This window comes from Gopherus flavomarginatus, chromosome 6 (assembly GCF_025201925.1).
Source record: "Gopherus flavomarginatus isolate rGopFla2 chromosome 6, rGopFla2.mat.asm, whole genome shotgun sequence".
Taxonomy (NCBI): Eukaryota; Metazoa; Chordata; order Testudines; family Testudinidae; genus Gopherus; species Gopherus flavomarginatus.
This window is the reverse complement of record NC_066622.1, coordinates 65,861,206-65,881,612: the sequence shown is the minus strand read 5'-3', so window position 1 is coordinate 65,881,612 and position 20,407 is coordinate 65,861,206. Positions and strand designations below refer to the sequence as shown.

Genomic DNA, 20,407 nt, shown 5'->3' with positions numbered 1-20,407 from the left:
AAAATCGTTCTTAAATAGTGTGGAGCCAGGAAAGGTTTGCAGTGAATTTGCTGACTTCCGTGCCATTAATGCAGTGCTGAGAGATTTTAACATAATTTTTTTGCGTACAATCACTTGGAGGGTAGTAATTCATTGTCAGTCACTGGAGATGGGAGCAGTGTCTTGAAGCTAAGATTGAAACATATTTAGTTAGGTGTAAAGGAATATCTCTCTCTTAATGGTTTTATTGCCTCTACTTAACTTTCAGAGTAAAACAACAGGGCTTAGTGGTGGTGGCATATTAGTGAAAACACTTGGAGCACAATGGCAGAATAGATAGTGTTCACTTTTAGCTGTGGAACACGTTTTTTAAAAAGGTTTAGGATATCCTCTTAACTTATATTTGTTCCTTTTGAGGGATTTAGTCCTTGAGTTCTGAAATCATTGGCATCGTGTCTTTTATCCACTGCTTGGCAATAATGTCTTCGTAACCTAGATAGTACTTTTCTTCCTGAATGACTCCAATGTGCTTTTCAAACTATATGTACAAGAATCACTTAACCTGCTATGCCACTGAAATTCAGCTATCTCATGGATTAAACAGCACCCAGCATGGCATTACAACAGCATAGAACAGGAAGTAAAGAATATGTACAAGTAATAGGTAACCCACTCTGGATTGAATTAAAAAACAAACAGAAAATAGTCTGGTCCTAATATATTACCTAAACTTTTCCTCATTTAGCTTCAAGCTGTCGCTCTTTGTCCTAGCCAACAGTGAGACAATGGAAAAGAATCCCAGCAGAGGTGGTCAAAGTGCCATCCCTGCACTTTCTCATGATCAACTTGGATACAAGATGTTGGTATGTGTAGGAGAGGGAGACATCCTGCAAAGTGCAGGATTCAGAGTGGTGACCCAAACAGTCTAACTGGCCCTAGTGTCTCTTGCCCTAGCACTGAACATAGCTGTTGGAAAAACCTTGAAAGATGCTGTCTGCAGCTAACAGAGAGTGCATCAGCTAAATCAATCAGGCTTGGGCCTCCTGTGATGTTAACTTTAACATCCTTCCATAATGTTCCCTGATTTCTCTGCATTCTTCTATTTCGCTTCATTGTAAGATTTTGGTGTCTCATTACTGAAGTGTTAGTTCTGTGCTCTCTATCGCTAGCTGTTAAATTAACCTCTAGAGAGCTATGCCAGTATGTTGTCCTGTCTGAAATCCCCTTGCCCTGATGCTCTGCCTATCAAAGAATAAAACTTTCAGCACATACAGAGCTTTACATCTAGTCATAACCATTGTTTCCTTTAGCACATCCTGCTTCCCCCTGCATTGCTCTAGACTCTTATTTCTAAGTCCATTTTAAAATAGGGCCCCCTCATATATCAGTATATCATGGGCCTGTTTAATGGGGCTCAGAGCTTTAGTGAAACACGGTTAGATATGGTGCATGCACAACCTGTTCTTGTGCTGATTTTTCCCTCCACATTTGTTTCTCCCTTTTGGTGCACAAGGAATTGATCCTTTTACCATGTTTATTCCCGTACTCCAAATTCCTATAGTAGGGCCTCAGTATGTTTGACTGGAGGCTTGTTGGTCATATGTCATATGGAAAATTTGTTCTTTTTATGAGATTTGTTCATTGAACAGGTATTGGTTTGGGTGAAGCTGTAAGCTACAGTGTGGCAACAGGAATAATTTTCCACTGGTGAATAAATTTCCCTAGGTTAGCACTTCTCACCTTGTGAACTTCATATCTGTAGGCTGCATAAACACATAACAACTTCAAAAGACAAACTCCCTCAGCAACCTATCAATGTGTACTGGAGTGTCAGGCGCTGCTGTCTGTGTGGGCTCCATTCCTCCCGTCCCTACCCCTCCCTCGCTCCTTATCTGATTGATGTGGCTTTTCATGCTGTCATTCTCTCTGGCACTACATTTTTCGTTTTCCTCTTCCGGATTCTCTCCCCATTGAAACAAAAGGCGAACTCGTTTCCAGTGGTGCAGCACCAGGCTGTGCTGTCTCAGAGGGGCTGTGGGATTCTTTGCATCTCGTTCTGTGTCGGAACCAACGGGGAGCTTTAGTGGCTTCGCGAGCAATGCTTTGAACCGCCGCCAGATCGCCTCAGCTGCTGTGCGAGCAGAGTTCAAAGCCCTTCTGTGAGTAGATACACAGTACTGTATGTGTAAAAAGACAGGGAATTTAATCTGTGATTCCCTACTCCACAGGAGTGCCTGATGACTGTTTCATGCAGGGTGACCAGACAGCAAGTATGAAAAATCGGGATGGGGGTTTGGGGGGGGAATAGGAGCCTATATAAGAAAAAGACCCAAAAATCGGGACTATCCCTATAAAATCGGGACATCTGGTCACTCTAGCTTCATGCCAGGCTTCTCTCTGCCTTCCTCTGGACACCACTATCCCTACTTTATTTCTGGGATTTCAGAGAGTAAGGTGGAAGCTTTTCAGATAGGAGATGTGAAAGGAGGTGAAAAGAGCTGTGCTGTTGAACCCTCTATTGTATAGGACCCTGCTTTGCTCACCTGTGGCTGCAGACAGTCTTCCTTGCATGCTGATTACTATCTATCTAGTGCTCATCATGCTCAGCAGTGAAGGTCTTACTTTCAGTGTAGATTTATTTACATTTGTGTGTGTGTGTGTGTGTGTGTGTGTGTGTGTGTGTGTGTGTGTGTGTGTGTGTGTGTGTGTAAAATTCCAGTGTCCTCATGTTCACAAACTGATTTGAGAGGTTTTGGCAACTCCAAGGGAAGAGAAAAGAGCCACTGCTACAAATGACTGTTCACTCATCCACCGGCTGTGCAGCCCAGCTGCCTTTTCTGGAAGGGCTAGCTCGCTTCTTATGTCTTTGTGAAGATTTGCTCTAGGGCTTGTGCTTTTCCTCACTTCCCCTTTTTCTCTGGTGTGTTTCCTTGGCTTGCTGGCTATCAGAGTTATCAGACCAAACTTCCTGGACACCTTGGAGAGATCCCACTTCACTTTGAAATGCGCCTTTTAAAGGTAGGGAGTTGGAAAGCATTTGTAGTGTTTCACATCAATTGTCATTTATACTCTAGCAGGTACAAGGGAGCTTGTCTCTAGCTTGCTTTTGTGCACTGTCATTTGACTGTTGATTTAGTAAATCTTCATCTGCAAGAGCCATGCTGCAGGAGAGGGGATGGAGAGGCTGCAGTACAGTAACTGCATTAGGTGATTTGGCTTGTCATGACCATTAAAGCTCTTTGTTAGCTCTCTCCTCCTCCTTCTCCTCTCTGCCCCTCGCTGATAGGCTGTTGCTTTGTCTTGGATTGCTACTGGGTTAAATTTAGGTTCTAAAATGTGCTGGATAAAAGGAGGAATCTGATTGATTGCCCAGTGTGGAGTTCAGATATTTTCTTGGCGGCTCACGGTGCATCAGAACAGGACAGGGATCCTACTGTAACTGCACATCTTGTCCTAGGCTATTAAACTCACTTGTACTACAAGTAAACACACTCTTGACCCTTTCTCAGTCAGTCACCTTAGTCCTGGGTAACCAGAGTGCTCTGGGGAGGAACACATTGCAGTGAAATCAGTAAATGGTGGAGTCATTTTCAAAACCAGAGAAATTAGAGAAGGAAAATGTAAAAATCAGGTTAGAGCTTGTTGATCCCCCAAGGGCCAGGGCAGAATTGTTCTCTACATTAAGTTTTCTAGTGCTTTGTCATACAGCTGTTTAAATCTTCATTTTCATGTCAGGAGCAAAACCAGAGGCTTTAAAATTAATGTTTGGTAACTTGAAAGCTTCAAAAGAGAGATTCATATAAATGTATATGAAGAATAGAGATTAAAATTAGTGAAAGCAAAGCCTTGAGTAACTGTATCACAGATTCTTCAGTGTTGGTTTTCTGGGGAGAAGGATCTAAATTGCTCTCCTGGAGGATTTCTCTCCCATCACAGGACTCCATAGTGCAGCTGCCATCCTGCTGGTCGAGGGACATTAGATGGAAGTTAATTCCAAGACCATTAACAATGTTCTTTAATCAACCAGTGAAGTTCCTGTTCAACAACATACAGTGCTGACACCACCTGATGGGCCAAGTGCACACCTTCTGCGTCACAGCCCACTGCTGCTGGCCTGGGGAACAAGACACTGGGTTTAGGACCCAGGCCAGAGACCTCATGCTGGGCAGGTTTTCTCTGACTGTTACTGGAATAGAGATGGTATGGATGGGGTGCTGTTTTCCAAGTACTGTAATTGAGTAAATGTGGTTCTCACGGTATATTGTATGATCCCCCACAGTGGGGATATATGGGAGATGAGAGGTGATTTTCTGTTTTCTCCTCTGGCCTCAGTTTTCTTGCTACTTTAAATGTAGGTGAAGGGTGAGGAGAAGGTGGAATATGCCAGGGCTATTCGGTGTATGTCTGCTGCTGGAATACAGTAGAGCAGCACAAGACATCTGAGCTGTGGATCTGATGTGTCTCTGGATAGTGAGCAGCAGTGCTTGTTGCAGTGGAGTTCTTTCCCTCCATTGCCACTGGAGGAATACTCATACTTTGCCTTTCTATAACCCCTTAAATCCAAAGATCTCAAAGGGGATTAATGAGGCATATATTTTTGCCATCCTCATTTTACACATGAAGAAACTGAGGCACAGAGTGCGACCAGCCTGTCAAAAGTCACATAGTGACAAAGCCAGGAATCTTGCCTCCCATTTCCCTGCTGCAATCATTAGACAGCACCCTAAAAGGCTTATCTATTTTCATTATTTGGAAGCAGTGACTATAAAAATAAAAATGATCATTCTGCTCTCCATCATTCTATGATCTCCAGAGCACACAGTCTGCCTGTCTTGTGTGGATTCTCAGCAGTGTAAAGAAGCAAAATCATACACAGAGCTAGAGTTGTTAACCCCATTACTATCCCTAACACCAAAACAACTATTTTACAAGCCCAGTAGCATGTCTCAGGTTGTGTATGGCAGGCACTTTTCAGGTGTTGCAGCCATGCGTCTCCAAACACAGATGAGGTCTGTTCACATGACCTCACGCTCTGTCAGGTAGTATTGCTTCAGGGTGTGTAGATGTGATTGTGTACTCACCAACACCCCACACACCTGGGCCTCTTGAAAGTTCTCTTCTTCAAGTAATGCCATAGGCAGTGGAACTAGGGGTGCTACTGCACCCCTTGACTTGAAGTGGTTTCCATTATATCCAAGGTTTACAGTTTGGTTCAATGGCTCTCAGCACCCCCACTGTACAAATTGTTCCAGCGCTCCTGGTGTGTGACCTCTGCAGCTGTACTAAAATAGGATGGAAAGAACAGGAGTACTTGTGGCACCTTAGAGACTAACAAATTTATTTGAGCATAAGCAAAAGTCTTTAAGGTGCCAAAAGTACTCCTGTTCTTTTTACTGATACAGACTAACACGGTTGCTACTCTGAAACCTAGAATAGGGTGGGTATTTCAGTGGCTGTCATGCTGCAGACTGCTTGTTCCCTGGCAATGTTTCATGAGGGAGTATCTCTGTGCCCATAAGACTTTAGGTCTGTTTGAAAGCTGGCAAAGTCGATTGTCCTCAGATGGGAGACTGGTATGTATGGAATATCCCCTACAGACTGGGACAGTTATCTTGTCCCATTCTGCCCCTTTAAGCATGCTGACTCCTGCACCTTATTGTTCCAGAGTCTGCTAAAGCACACACAGGCTGTCTTCTCTCTGCTAGCAGCGTCTTCTGCTGTGCAGGCAGGATGAGTGACTGGGAAGCTTGTTCCCAAACATCCAGTTCTATACCAGCTTGAGAATGTGCCGTGTCCTGTCCTGCCTGTGGAGAGGGGGATGGGGAGAGCATCCCTGATGCTAATTCCAAATAGGGTGCCGGGGATCCCAGAGCTGCAATTCCTCTTGCTCATTCATGCGAATCATCTGCAAAACATGCAGGGTTGGGGGAAGAGATGAGAAGCAAAGTCTATGAACTGAGCCTGTTCACATACATAGGATGAGCCCAGGCATGAGGTGAAAGGAAGGTGCAGAGCTCTTGCTTATCTAATACTCCCTCAGGGCAGTACCAAACTCACTGTAGAGCACGCAAGCCAGGTGCAGGGCTGGCAGACAGAGACCTCACATTGTTCTGTGTGAATACGGCTGGTCCTGGAATGTTTCATTGTGAATCTGAAGCTATATTTAATGCAAAATATTCCTCTGAGGGATTTGTTTTCATTGCTAACCATTTCAGAAGTTACATTCAAGCCAGCACCGTGCCTTCTCCCGAACAAAAGGCAGTAAGGTTTGGGGTTAATTCACAGCAGAAAGGGTGCACTTATCTTTCACTCCCTTACATGTGCTGGGGTGATGTAAAGTCTCTGCTCTGTAAAACAGCAAATGGGGTTGGGAGAAGGAGAAGACAAAAGTAAAACATTAACCTCTTCATTTGCTTTGTGTTCCTGTTTGGGGGAGGTTTTTATGGGGCATTCCCTGGTCCTTAATGGCCACAGAATGATACCAGTAGAAGCTTTGGGGAGTAGGAAGCCTTTTTACATTGAAAATTAAAATACCAATTTTATCATGTGGTGGCCACTCATGTAACCCCAGAGGGAAGGGGGAGAGCATCTTGCATAGGTCACTAGCGTCCCCTTCCGGCCTACATACACAGCATCTCTTGCAGGGGCTCCAGAGGGAGGGGGAAGTGATAAGGCACGACATGGGCTGTCTTGGGGATTGGTCTAGATCTCTTGGTTCATTTCACTCATATTGAATTGGTTGATTGAAATTAGCCTGGTGCTTTGTTTTGGCTCCTCAAGTTGGGATACATGGAAGAGATAAGGGTATCTTTCTATAAGAGATAGGAGGCCAAAAATAGCATCTCCCTTTGTTGTTTTTTTGTGCCTTTCCAAAGTCCTATGTAGTTTTGTATATGTGGGGTTTTAGTCAAAGCAAATGCCCCCACCCTCAAATAAATGCCATTCCCAGCAGTTTAACCTCCATATCCCCATACTAGAGTGGCACATGAGTGTCTGCAGCTATCCCTCCCCCCAGCTAATGATGGGTGCAGTACAAGAACTGAGATAGGTGCAATGGAAGGAAAATAATTTCTCTCATCCATGGAGTTGTTATAAACAAGTATGTAAAGCTAGAATTGTTTTTCTAATTGGAAACTGCTGAGGGATTTTCCACCTTGTAACTGTCTCAAATTTCATAATCCAGAATGTTTACAACAGAGCAGACAGCAATGAAAATCTCTCTTACCAGTGTACAGAGGTGTGCAAGTTGCCCTCAGTCGTGTTAGAATAATAGTTCACATTAATATAGCTCTTTCCATCTGAGTGCCATGCAGACCTCATTTTTCACAGCACCCCAGTGTAGTCGTATCCCCACTTTACAGATGGGGTAACTGCAGCACAGGAAGTTCATGTGTCTTGCGCAGAGTTGTACCACACAGTCAATAGCAAAACTGAAACTAGAACCAAAAGTCCTAACTCTCACCCCACTCCCTCCCAGTGAGGATATTATCATAGCCGATGTGAGCAGTGAATCTGTGACCTTGCCTCTGGTGTTTGTGGACTGGGGACCAAACACGGAGCGAAGACCCAACTATCCCATTCTGCTTCTGTCTCTTCGACGCTGTTGCTCTTCCCTCATCCCTTCTCCTGAGTGTTCAAGGAGACATGGAGGCCAGTAGCACTGAAAGGGCCATCCTCATTACATGCATTTCCAGGAGTTGGCCTTCCTTACTGGTTTCTTTCTCAGCTCAAGATTCATCATTTCTGTACCCAGGAGAACTAACTGTCTGATAACCTCTGTAGAACAGGAGAAGATTGAGGCCCCAGGGTGTGCTGGAATGTGTCAGAAAAGGGCCCCTGTATTAACTACACTGGCAATGTGCGTGAGAGCAGCATCTTTCTGGACAGCCCTTATGCGCACCCCTTGGCATTGCTCAGGGAAAGTTATCAGTTAACTGCTAGTAAAAGGCTGCCCCCCAGAGCAGAAGGAATCAAGGGGATTGAAACCGGAGGGCTGCATTGGTTGATTTCCTGGAACTGAAATTAGAGATGTTTATCAAGCTGATGGCCCAGTGTGGCTGAGGGGAAGGTGCACCTTGTCATGGCACTGAGGTGTACCTTTCAACTTGTGTGTTTGGCTGTGTTTCCCTCCTTCTCCCTCTCCATTTTGAGCAGGATTCTAAAGGTGGAATGCACAGGTTCTTTTAGAGCTTGACAGGCTCGCTCAAGTGAAGAGCTGGGGCTGAGATGCATTTGCCTGTGACATGTTGTATGGTTGCTCTGGATAAGCTGGAATGGAAGGTGCAGGCACAAGAGAGGTGAAGTGCAGTCAAGAGGCAGCGCAACAACAGCGAGGCTGAGTGCTGACAGGTATAGCAGATTGGGAGTATATTGTTTGAATAAAGGTCACCAGCTTGCATCAACCAGCCCCAACTTAGTAGTGTTGAAGGACAGCTTGGTGCCCCAAGGTGGGGTTGGGGTGCAGTCTGTGAACTCTTTGAGTGATTCTGAAAATGCTGGTCAAGCTCCATAGTTAAGTTTGAGTTTTGCACTTGAAGTAGAGACTCGGTCTCTTTGTTATGTATGAAAAACACAACCTGTCTTCTCCGGCATGAATGCCAAAGTGATCGTGTGAGAATTTAAAAGTCATTTTTTGCCTTAAATAACCTCAGTAACAGAATAACAGACTCTTCAGACTTCTCTTGTAGCTAAAAATTGTGTAATTCTTGGGCACTGGCTGCACTGAGCAAGGTATAGAAATGCAGGTAGGTCACTCAGACAGCCTTAATTCTGCCCTGTGCAGTGACACCATGAGGGGAAAAAGAAAAAATATCCTCTTGGTTTTAAACCTGAGTTTAATCTAATCTGGGGCTACAGACAGTGAGGTACATTAACCAAAATCGGATAGTTATTGTCTGACATCACTGTAGAGCAAAGTTAAAATTATGTTGGTGCCTTAACAGTGTATTTTTGTACTTTCTTCAGAGTAGCCAGTGAGCATTAGTACCGGATTTACCATGGCGTCGGGCCCACTGTTGAAAGGGGCCCCAGCCCGCTCTTCTCCGCCCCGTGCTGTCTCCTGTGGGGTCAGAAGCTTGATGCTGTCGGCTGCTGGGGTGCCACTGCAGGCTTTGCCGGCAGCCAAGCTCCGCCCTCACTCTTTCCCCAGCGTGCTACGTTCCCTCCCACCACCTATCAGCTGCTTGCCGGCAGGAGGGGGAAGGAGGAGCGGAGCTGCAGCACACACACCGCTCTGGGGAGGAGGAAGAGAAGAGGAGGAGGCGAGGCCTTGGGAAGGGGCTGGAACTGGGGCATACCCTCTCCAGCCCCCTACGTGAGCACCCCCATGACCCCAGCCCACACCCACAGCCCTCTGCCCACCCTGACCCCTGCACCCTCTTCACACCCCCCTAGCCCCCTGTGACCCCTGCACCCCCTCACATGCCCTGAGCCCCCTGCCCGAACTCCTGCACCCCCTCACACCCAGTCCCCTGCACCGCCCTCACACACTCTGAGCCCCCTCACACCTCCTCAGCCCCGACCCTGCACTCTCTCCTCACACCTCAGCACCCCGTCACACCCCCCCTGCCCTGAACACTGCACCCCCAAACCTCCCCAGCCCTCTGCCCTGACTCCTGCATCCCCCCCCAGCCCCTGCCCTGACTCCTGCACCCCCTTACATCTCCCCAGACCTCTGCATGCCCTCACACCCGCAGCCCTCAGCCCTGACCCCTGCACCCCCACACGTCCCCAGCCCCTGCCTTGACTCCTGCACCCCTCTCACACACACCCAGCCCCCTGCCCTGACTCCTGCACCCCCCCCACATTCCCACCCCCATCCTGAGAACCAAACAGAAGCTGCCCCACGTAAGCACTCCGCACCCCAACCTCCTGCCCCAAACCTGAGCCCCCTCCCTTACCCTAGCTCCTGGCCAGACCCTGCACCCCAACATTTTTTTACTGTATTTGGAAAGATCATTAAGTGGTCCATCGAGACCCTCTGTTATTTTCAAGTGGTCTGTGGAAAAATAAGTTAGACTACAAGAACAATCAAGGTACCTCACTTTATTTTCATTTACTTCCTAATACTTATAGGAGGAGGATGAAGAAAAAAAGAATGAAAAACAGGGGCGGGGGGAGATAAGAGAGAATGTTCTTTTTCTTGGCTGGGTCCCAAGGAGGAGCCCCAAAAATGAAGTTGAGCACAGGGCTGGGGGGCCCCACTAACTCTAAATCCACCACTGGCTGTTACGTCACCTGGGCTGGGGATACTGTCAGGGGCAGCGTAACACTAGGCGAACTAGGCGGCCGCCTAGGGCGCCAAGATTTGGGGGCACCAAAAAGCGGTGCCCCCCCCAATTTTTTTACACTACAGTGGAGTCACATCTTACGCGGGGGTTAGGTTCTAAAGTCACCGGGTAAGAGGAAAATCATGTATAGTGAAAATTACCATAAAGTACAGTATACACAGTATACACAAGAACACAGGTCCTCAACCTGTGGCACACGAGCCAATTTTTTTTTAATGTCAGGCTACGGGTCCCCGCTGTCACTGAGCCTGCTGCTGACCTGGGGTTCCGTTCACTCAGCCAGCAGCGGTCTGAGCAGGGCCAGCAGCGGGCCAGCTCCTGCCAGCTGGGGTCCCAGCCGCCAGCCCCGCTCAGCCTGCTGGGGTCCCAGCCAGCTCTGCTCAGCATCCTGCTGGCCTGGGTGAACAGTCTGGAGTTCCGTTCATCCAGGGTTCCATCCGCCGGCCTGGGGTTCTGTTCACCCAGGCCAGCAGGAGGCTGAGCGGAGCCAGCGGCCAAGACCTCAGCTGGCAGCAGGCTGAGCAGGGCCAGTGGCTGGGACCCTGGCTGGCAGGAGCCGGCAGACAGAACCCCAGACCAGCAGCGGGCTGCGGTCCCGGCCTCCAGCCCTGCTCAGCTCGCTGACTGTCTGGGGTTCCAGCTGCTAGCCCTGTCCTGCTGCTGCGGGAGGAGGGGCAGCTCAGTGCAGAGAGAGACAGAGAATGGGCTAGAACCAGGTAGGCACTCACTCTATGCGGGCAGGGGTGAGGGGGATCCTGTTTACCCCCTCCCCAGCCCTGCTGCGCTTGCAGTTTGCCCCTGACCCCTCCCTAGCTCCAGAGACCAACCCTAGCTCCTGCCCCACTGTGCTTTTACCCCCGGCCCCTTTTACAATCATTCCCCAGGGGGACCCACAAATATGTTTGGCGCTGGGCCCATAAAAAGTTAATCTGGCCCTGTGTACAGAGGTTCAGTGATTTTTAGCTATATGGCAAGTTTGAAGAGTCTGTATATGCTGTTACTGAAATCGTTTCCATACCTTTAATATGTTTGGATTTCTTTTAAGTTTTAACCTTGACTCTGAAATTCCTGGATTTGTAACACTTGTATTTAGGATATTACATCATTCCGATAGCATATTTTAATTAATTAACTGATATTTAACTACAACTCCAATTCAGTGTAGTTTTTGCCTGGGATCTATAAAATGTGGCTGTGATACCACTCAATGGTTAATTGATTCTCTCGCCACAGGAAATGCGCTACCATTGGGCTGGCAGTGAGCATTGGGAGACCATAGTTAGGCAATTTCTTTGCATGTGTGCACTCTTTTTGACTTCTTTCTCATTCCCCAAATGTTGCTTCTCTGGCAAAAGATGCTGATTAACACAGATGCTAGAGCAGGGTGAATAACAGATGTTTTGGTTCACTGGGAATTTCAAAAAAGAAAAGTTCATTTCAGGCGGGACTGTGTTTTTGTTCTGTGTTTGTACAGCACTGAGCCCCAGAGGGTCCTTGGCCATGATTGGAGTTCGTAGGAACTATGATAATACTAAATAATAATAATTAATTAATGGTAATGTGTTGGACAAAAAAATAATTGAAATTAATTGACTTTTTTGAGAATTTCTATAGGAACAGTTTGGTGAAATTGACACAATCAGCAAATGTTTCAGTTTAACCAAATCTGCATTTTTCACCCAAAAAAAGTTTTAGTTGAAAAATTTCACCCCCCTCTATTAGACATACTCCTTTGGGCTGTGAATGCGCCAGGTTCACAAGCCAAGCCGCACAGGCTCTGGTCAGTACTTGGATGGGAAGCCGCCAAGCTCCATCTAGGCTACTGCAGGAATAGGTGATTTTTAACAGGCTTCGCGTTTCCTTCCTCAGTCAGTACTGAATACAGTGGCCCTGAAAGGTGATAGGGGAACTGCTGCTGGAAACAGTGTTTCAGATGAGATGTTTAACAGTATAGGTCAGGGATTGGCAACCCTTCAGAAGTGGTGTGCCGAGTCTTCATTTATTCACTCTAATTTAAGGTTATACATTTAAATGTTTTTAAAAGGCCTCTTTCTATAAATCTGTAATATATAACTAAACTATTGTTGAATGTAAAGTAAATAAGGTTTTTAAAATGTTTAAGAAGCTTCATTTAAAATTAAATTAAAATGCAGAGCCCCCCGGACCGGTGGCCAGGACCCGGGCAGTGTGAGTGCCACTTAAAATCAGCTCACGTGCTGCCTTTGGCACACATGCCATAGGTTGCCTACCCCTGCTCTAGACTTTCACCCCTCTTGTGCTGATTAATGAACCTGTGATGTGATTTGTCTTTTTTTTTTTTTAAAGAAGTGGGCAGCTAGCCCTGGATAAATTCTGCCTCCCTAAGCAGTTGCTCCTAGCTTACCTCTGTGCTTTGCTTTCCCCCCTCACTTGTTGTTGCTCCCTTCATCTCCTCCCACGCTCCCCTTTGCACCATTTTTTGTGCTCCTCCTTTGTTAGAACAGTCTCTGTTATTCTCTGCCGAACCCTCTGTCTCCTTCGAGCAACTATTCAAACTTTGTTTTCCTGACCAATAATCACTCCGTTTGCTCCTTTCCCATTACTGTTGTTCCAGATCTTGTCTCTTATCTACGACTATAAGTGTTTCAGGGCAGGAAGCACTTCTGACTTGGTTTTGGAGAGCACTATATACATTTTAAGCACTGTATACATGATGAGTAGTAAATTCTCCTTACAGTTTTATTTGAGTGCAGTGTTCTTCACTAAACTGTCATGTACTGTTGTCTGTGTGCTGTTAAACAGCTGCCATGTTTCATCCTAAGGGAATTGCTACGTGAGTAAAATTAGTACTGGTATTACAGCCCCTGCCAGCCTCTAGGTTGCTAGTATAGATAGGGTTCAGGTGTATTCACATAGATTTCATGGCACAGTGGTTAAAAACACATGGGTCCAAATACCGTTGCTCCTCTGGTGATGACAGTTGCTATTTCTAGTGTAGACAAGGCCCTAGCGGTGGGTGTAGAGATTTTTCTGTGTATGACTGTTCTTTATAGTATACAAAATGCTTTGGGATCCTTTAAAGTGAAAGATACAATGTAAACATAAGAGTCCTTTGTTAAGATATTTGTGCAGAATGAACTCCCATCTTCTACACTCTGGAACACGTCTCTTCTTTGAAAACATTCAAGGAAGGTTATGAGACCCACTATACTGGTGTAATCATGCTGCTTGGATATCAGGATTCAAATGCTGGGTTCAGTTGGCAGCTCATATGTGTTTTACATGCTGAAGAAAACAAAGTCTAGAATTAGACAAATTGATTCCATTCTCTAGCCAGTCTTGGAGTTTAGTCTTCCTCAGTAAGGCTGAAATCTGCCTCCCTGTCTGTGGAGAGATTCTGGTTTCCAGCTTCTCCGACCCTCCCCAATCCAGAGTCGAGTGCAGCACAATTTAAATAATTGATTTACATCAGATTGAGGCTTTGTAAAATTAATTTGAAAATGTGTGTTATGTTCATTTAATTAAATTTATAATAAACTAAGCCGTAAATACTGTGTTTTTTGTGGTTTATTTAAGCCACTGCTAGTAGGGTATCTTATTTGAATTTACAGAAATACCATAGACAAAAAAACAAATACTGAAAATTAAGGAACCTGCGAACAATTAAGCAGGTATGTAAGTGTACTCATATGAATCACCCCATTGACTTCAAAGTTAAAATTAAGCATCTGTTTAATTGCTTTCAGCATCACAGGCTACAGTTGTACTTTTATTAAGAACTTTTTTCTTAGTAGCATAAAATCTTCCAAATAAAATTGCTTCAGTATTAACAGTGAAAATTATTTAGGCTGTCTGTACTTTAACCAAGTTTACTGAGAAATGCAAAGGCTAATGGAGGAACAAAGCCTGGTCACAGTATCAAAGCTGCTTGACTTGTGGAAGGTTTCAGAGTGGTAGCCGTGTTAGTTTGTATCAGCAAAAAGAATGAGGATTACTTGTGGCACCTTAGAGACTAACAAATATAATATGGGCTATTTGCAGTTTTGTGATTCAGTTTTTGTTGTTCTCACAGTAATAACATTAATGAGGCCTTGGACGTGTCTTTTTAGCATAAAGCAGCATTTTAAATGTGAAATTTCACAGTAGAAAAAACCTGTAGGTGAAATCAAAAATTCTACTTGCTGTTTGTTAGTTAATTAAAGAAACAAGAACAAAACACCCACTTGGGCAATTAAAGTCTGTAAAATGTGAAGAAATTGAAGAGCTAGCAACATGTAATTTCAAAATCAATTTTAAATAAAAATTATTATTTAAATTTAAAATCCAGCGCTTTTATTTATTGTTTTTAAATCATGATTTTTATCTACCCTTGGTTGAATAGTGTCTAAGCACAGGACCTTTCTGTGTGGTGGGAGTTCATTCGTAAAAGGGGGGTGTTGGATTTTTTGTGGGGAGTAGTGGTAAATCTGGTGGTAATACAAACCTTGTACTGTGTGTGTTTGCCTGCAATGCTGTGATTTTTTTTTTAATGATTATGAGTGCAGATGGTGTGAAAGATGAAATAATTCCACCCACATAGAGGAAGACAAATTTAACAATAGCTTCCAGCTCTCTATTACCCATATGCCTGCTCTTCCAGCAGGCGCATTCGCACTGTCTCTCATGCCTCTTCCCCAAGCTGCTATGCTGTCCTCCTCCAGATCCTATCTCAAGACTCACTTCCGCCATGCTGCCTGTGAAAAACGGGCAGCTGATACCAGGGATGCCATTTGCTATGGGGCAAGAAGGAGGTATTTGCCCCCCCAATTTTGATTTGTCCCCCACTGGCTTTTCATAAGTCTATATGCTTTACTTTCCCCCTACACCCCGCCAACTTTGCAGGATCTAGTATAATCACATATAATAATCCATATACTGACAGTTTTGCACCCTCCCCCACCGCCACATGTTTCTGAAATGATGCCCCTAACTGATACAGGCAAGGCAGCAGAGATTACTGATGACATTCAGTGTCTCTCGTCTGTTTATATCTTTGAAGAATCCAAACTCCCCTCACACCTGCAGATTGCTTGCCTGACTAAGTCCGTGTAACTCACCTTCCTGTCACCATAACTGTGGTCATCCTCACCCTTCCCTTCCTTGTAACACCCACTTACTGCATTTTGTCTTAATTTGGAGTGTAATCTGTTTCCAACTGGGCTGTGTCTTGCTATACAACACCCAGCCTACTGAAACGCTGATCTCGGTTGGGGCCTCTAGGTACTAGTGTATTTATTACAGTTAATAAATTATACTAACCTCCCAGAAACCAGTTAAACAGGTATGAAAAGGTTAAATAGAATCCTTTTCCTTTTCATTCTTGATGAGACCGTCTCTAAAGGGAGACCAGACCAAAGCAGACTTTACTGTAAGGAAGGTACTTCACATTTCTCCACCTCTCTGTCACGTTTTGTCAGCTGCTTTTAAAGCACTAGCCAGCGCTAGAGCCTATAGCAATGACATAGTATGCAACATCCGTATTTATAAGACGCTTTCTTGGGAGAGCTCACCCCTTCTCTGGAAGCGGCACATAATTCATTCCTCTCCTAGCCCCTTAACATTATTGAGTCGGTAGATACTGAAGCTAGCCCTGGCTACTGGATATGACTATATGGACCCCCAGTGGCCCAGTTTGGGCTCTGCACATTGGGCCCAGTCTGCAAAAGATGTAGCCGCAGCATATGCTTATCCAGGAGATCCTGAATTTGCAGGGCAACAGGGAGATTTCACACCTTAGGGGGTTCTGTAGCATGATAGACACCATGTGTGAAGACCAGAGGAGATAGTGGCCACTCTGGTGCTGCCCCCATGACCTGCAAATTCTACAAAGAGCTGGACGCAATACTTGGGGGTGATCCCACCTCCACTGCAACGACCACCATGGACACTTCCAAGCCCAGCACAGCAAGGAGGGGGGAAGGAGGAGGAGGAAAGCATGAGCGATGGTGCTGAGGAAGGAGGAGACACCCCAGAATCCCTAGATGCATGCAGGCAGGAGCTCTTCTCGAGCCAGGAGGAAGGCAGCCAGTCACAGAGTCCAGTGCTTGGGGAAGGACAAACAACAGAGGAGGTTTCTGGTAAGCAACTTTCTTTTCAGGAAGGAAGTTTTTAGGTATGGGCTCTTTGGGCGAGGAGGGTAAGGGCTGCAAGTATGCCTAGATACGGAATAGCACATTGATGTGGTCTATCACATCGCTGTAATCGGCATCAGTGATCTCTTCAAAAGTCTCAACCAGAATGTGGGCAATGCACCTGCGCAGGTTTATTGGGAGAGCCAATGTGGTTTTTGTCCCAGTCAGGCTAATGTGTCCACGTCACTGTGCCATGAGGGGCGCAGGGAACCATTGCTGCACACAGGCAAGATGCATATGGGCCAGGGCGGAAGCCACATTGTAGGAGAGGACCCTCCCTTGCTTCCTTTGTCACCCTCAGCAGTGAGGTATCTTCCAGGATGACCTCCTGTGGAGAATGTTGGGACAGTGTTCAGTGTAGGTGCCCCTGGCAGCTGTTGGCTCTCCCCAAGGTACAGAAACCCAGAGAACAGTACAGCCATGAAACAATCAGTCCCCATGGACCCTATGCTTACTCACCATTTCTGGGATTCCCGTAGATTATGTGCACTTGGTTCAGGACAGGCAAAGTATGTTTTTTGTGATTGCCCTCCTTAAGTGCGGGGGAATCACTGCTCTGTTTGGTGTATACAGTGCTGCCTCTGTTAAGTGTTGCATTTTGCCTGTTTAGGTGCAACCTTGAGATCTTAGCCGTCATTCTCATCACCGGCTGACAAACTGAGAAGACTCCAGAAGAGGCCACGTAAAAACAAAGAAGACATGATGCATGAAGTCATGCAGCAGTCTGTAAACGAGAATCGAAAAGCACAGAAGTGGAGGGAGAGCGAAAGGAGGATCCGCCAGGAAAATGCAACCAGCGGCAAAGCACGGAACAGCTGATTAGCATAATGGAGTGCCAAGTGGACTTTATCCAGGCGCTCGTTGCCATGCAGGCAGAGCACTACCGCGCTCGCCCCCCCCTGCAGCCCTTGTCCCAAAACTCTTCCCTTTGTGCTTTCATGTACCATCCAACCCACTTTCCCCAGCATTGCCCCCAGCTGCCTTCTACACCCGTAGCTTCACCGCCCACCCACCAAAACTATAACCCTTATCCACTGCACTCAACGCCCCTCAACATGGAGTTTTTTACTTTGAAAACATACTTTATTAGTGCATGAGGCAAAATATACCTTAGCCCAGGAAAGCAACAAGCACTGCAAGTCAGTGTACCAAACACAGCCACTGCACTTAACTCCCGTGCAGAGCACCAGACATTACTGGTGGCTTTCAGCCTCAAAGTACTCCCTCAAGGCATCCCTAATCCTTGCAGCTCCACACTGGGCCCCTCTAATAGCCCTGCTCTCTGGGTGTGCAGATTCAGCCTCCAGGTGTTGAACCTCCAAGGCCCATGCCTGAGTGAATCTTTCACCCTTCCCTTCATAAATATTATGGAGAGTACATAACCGCAGGGATGCTGTCTTCGGCCAAGTTCAGCTTCCGATAAAGAGAGCACCAGCAGCCCTTCAGATGGCCAAAAGCACGCACCACAGTCATTTGGCACCGGCTCAGCCTGTAGTTGAACCGGTCCTGGCTGCTGTCCAGGCTCCCTGTGTAGGGTTTCATGAGCCACGGCATTAAAGGGTAAGCAGAGTCTCCAAGGATCACAGTGGGCATTTCGACTTCCCCTACGGTGATCCTCTGGTCTGGGAAAAAAGTCCCGGCTTGCAGCTTCTAGAACAGGCCAGTGTTCCGAAAGATGCGTGTATCATGCACCCTTCCAGGCCAGTCTGTGTTAATGTCAATGAAACGACCACGGTGATCCACAAGTGCCTGAAAAACCATGGAGAAATACCCCTTTCGGTTAACTTATTCAGAGGCTAGGTGGGCTGGTGCCAGAATAGGAATATGTGTCCCATCTATTGACCCTCCACAGTTAGGGAAATCCATTTGTTCAAAGTCAGCCACAATGTCATGCACATTACCCGGAGTCACGGTTCTTCTGAGCAGGATGCGATTAATAGCCCTGCAAACTTGCATCAACATGATTCCAGTGGTCGACTTCCCCACTCCAGACTGGTTAGCAACCGATCGGTAGCTGTCTGGAGTTGCTTCCAGATTGCAATAGCCACTCGCTTCTCCACTGGCAGGGCAGCTCTCAATCTCGTGTCCTTGCGCTGCAGGGTGGGGGCGAGCTCAACACACAGTCCCATGAAGGTGGCTTTTCTCATCCGAAAGTTCTGCAGCCACTCATCATCATCCTAGACTTGCAGGACGATGTGATCCCACCACTCAGTGCTTGTTTCATGAGCCCAAAAACCGCGTTCCATGGTGCTGAGCATGTCCGTAAATGCCACAAGCAATTTTGTGTCGCACACGACTCAATATCATCGTTGGACTCCTCACTGTCACTTTGGATCTTAAGCAGTAACTCAACTGCCAAACGTGATGTGCTGGCGAGACTCGTCAGCATTTTCCACAGCAGTTCAGGCTCCATTCCCACAGACTAAAAAGGAAGACAAAGCGTGCTCTGCACAGAAACCGTTGAAAGATGGCACCAAATGTGGACAGAAACACAGGGTTTGCTGGGATGCGAAGCGATGCATCACGGGGCATTGGGACAGGATCCAGAATACCCTGCACCCCACACCCCCTCCCCACAAGCCACAGCGCCAGAATGGGAAGAGGTGCTCTGTGAGATAGCTGCCCACAATGTGCTGCTCCCAATGCCGCTTCAAGTGCCGCGAGTGTGGCCACGCCAGTGCGCTTGCAGCTGTCAGTGTGGACAGACTGGAGCGCTTTCCCTGGTGCGGTCTCCGAAGGCTGGTTTAACCCAAAGCGCTGTACATCTGCAAGCGTAGCCATGGTCTATGTGTGTGGTGGTTAAGGGAGCTTCTGTTCCTGCCACTGGGATCCTCTCCCAGACTGCTTACCGTACTGCATCCCTCTATCTCTGCAGTGCTAACATGCCTTCACAAAGTTGAGAGTAGCCCATTCCTAGCCACACACACAACTCTCTCCGTCCTGCCCTGATGTCCTGCTGCAGTCAGGGGCTGAGATGTTCCTGCTATGAATCGTCTGTGAGAGGATGTTCCCAGCAGCAGTTTCCTGGCTGAGTCTCACAGGGTACCTTGACCATAATGAGGCTTTAGCACCTTTGAATCGCCAGTTGTCAGGAATGGCACAACTGAGGCCCAGGGAGTCTGCCTGTCCTCATGCACGTAGTTTACTTTCTCCATAAAGCTGCTGTGTAATGGAGGTGAGGGCTCCAGAAAGAAAGCTATCAGATACTACTGTCTGCAGGGAATTAGATGGGTATGGTATCGGGCCACAAGCAGGCTGTGTGGTGTTTGTGTGCGTACACGTGCTCTGCCCTGGTTAGAAGTCCCTCCATGTGGGCCAAGCATTGTGTGTTTATAAAAGTACATTGCAGTGATGAGGGAGATTTGAGCAGGATTCATTTGTATTCCCTGGGAAGGTTCTGCAGCTCTTTGTTCAGGGGCTCCCTAATGGAAGTGTATGGTGTGACTGTATTGATCTGTGCATTTATAGAGGCGCATTTTAAAAATCTGTCTAAAACTCTAGGCACATGGAGCGCATTCAAATCTAGTATAAGGAGACTAAACGTCTCCTTTCCTCTCAGCTCACCCCCACTGGGAGAATTGGTGAGCTTCATAGCAGAGCACAGGTGTCCCGTACTGTATGTTCACTGCAGGGGACACCACTAAGTAGGCAGCAGCTGTGCTCTCCACCAACCCAGGTTTCCAGGTGGTCTTTAGTTGTAGCCTCAAGTAGAAGCACATTGCAAAAATACTACATGGAAGTGAAGGACTGCTGGCAAAGCACAGAATGGAAAAGGGATTCTTGACCGCTGCTGCCTAGGCATCCCAAAGCAGCCAAGGAACCAACAAGGTTATGAACCGGAGTGCTAAAAGGCACATGTGCTTTCTAACCCAGAACATTTGCTCTCACCTATACCATTCCCTCCAGTTGTTTCTCCCTGGCCTTACCCACGTTACTGCTTCTTGTCTGTCAACCTCATCATCATCCATCACCATCACGGTATTAGAGTTA

The 20,407-nt window shown here is 46.6% G+C and overlaps 1 protein-coding gene across 11 annotated transcripts in view; it reads left to right on the top strand.

Moving 5' to 3' along the window:
* The window catches only part of NDST2 (N-deacetylase and N-sulfotransferase 2), a 240,805-nt gene that overhangs the window by 172,131 nt on the left and 48,267 nt on the right, over positions 1-20,407 (top strand). Inside the window, exon 4 of one of the 11 annotated variants that reach the window (XM_050960089.1) lies at positions 17,028-19,459. The exons of 9 other annotated variants lie outside the window; for them this stretch is intronic. The gene's annotated coding sequence lies outside the window, so the exon portion shown is untranslated. Of the gene's footprint in view, positions 1-1,986; positions 2,139-17,027; positions 19,460-20,407 lie in introns of those variants that run through there. One more of the 11 variants, XM_050960093.1, reaches the window with a different exon arrangement.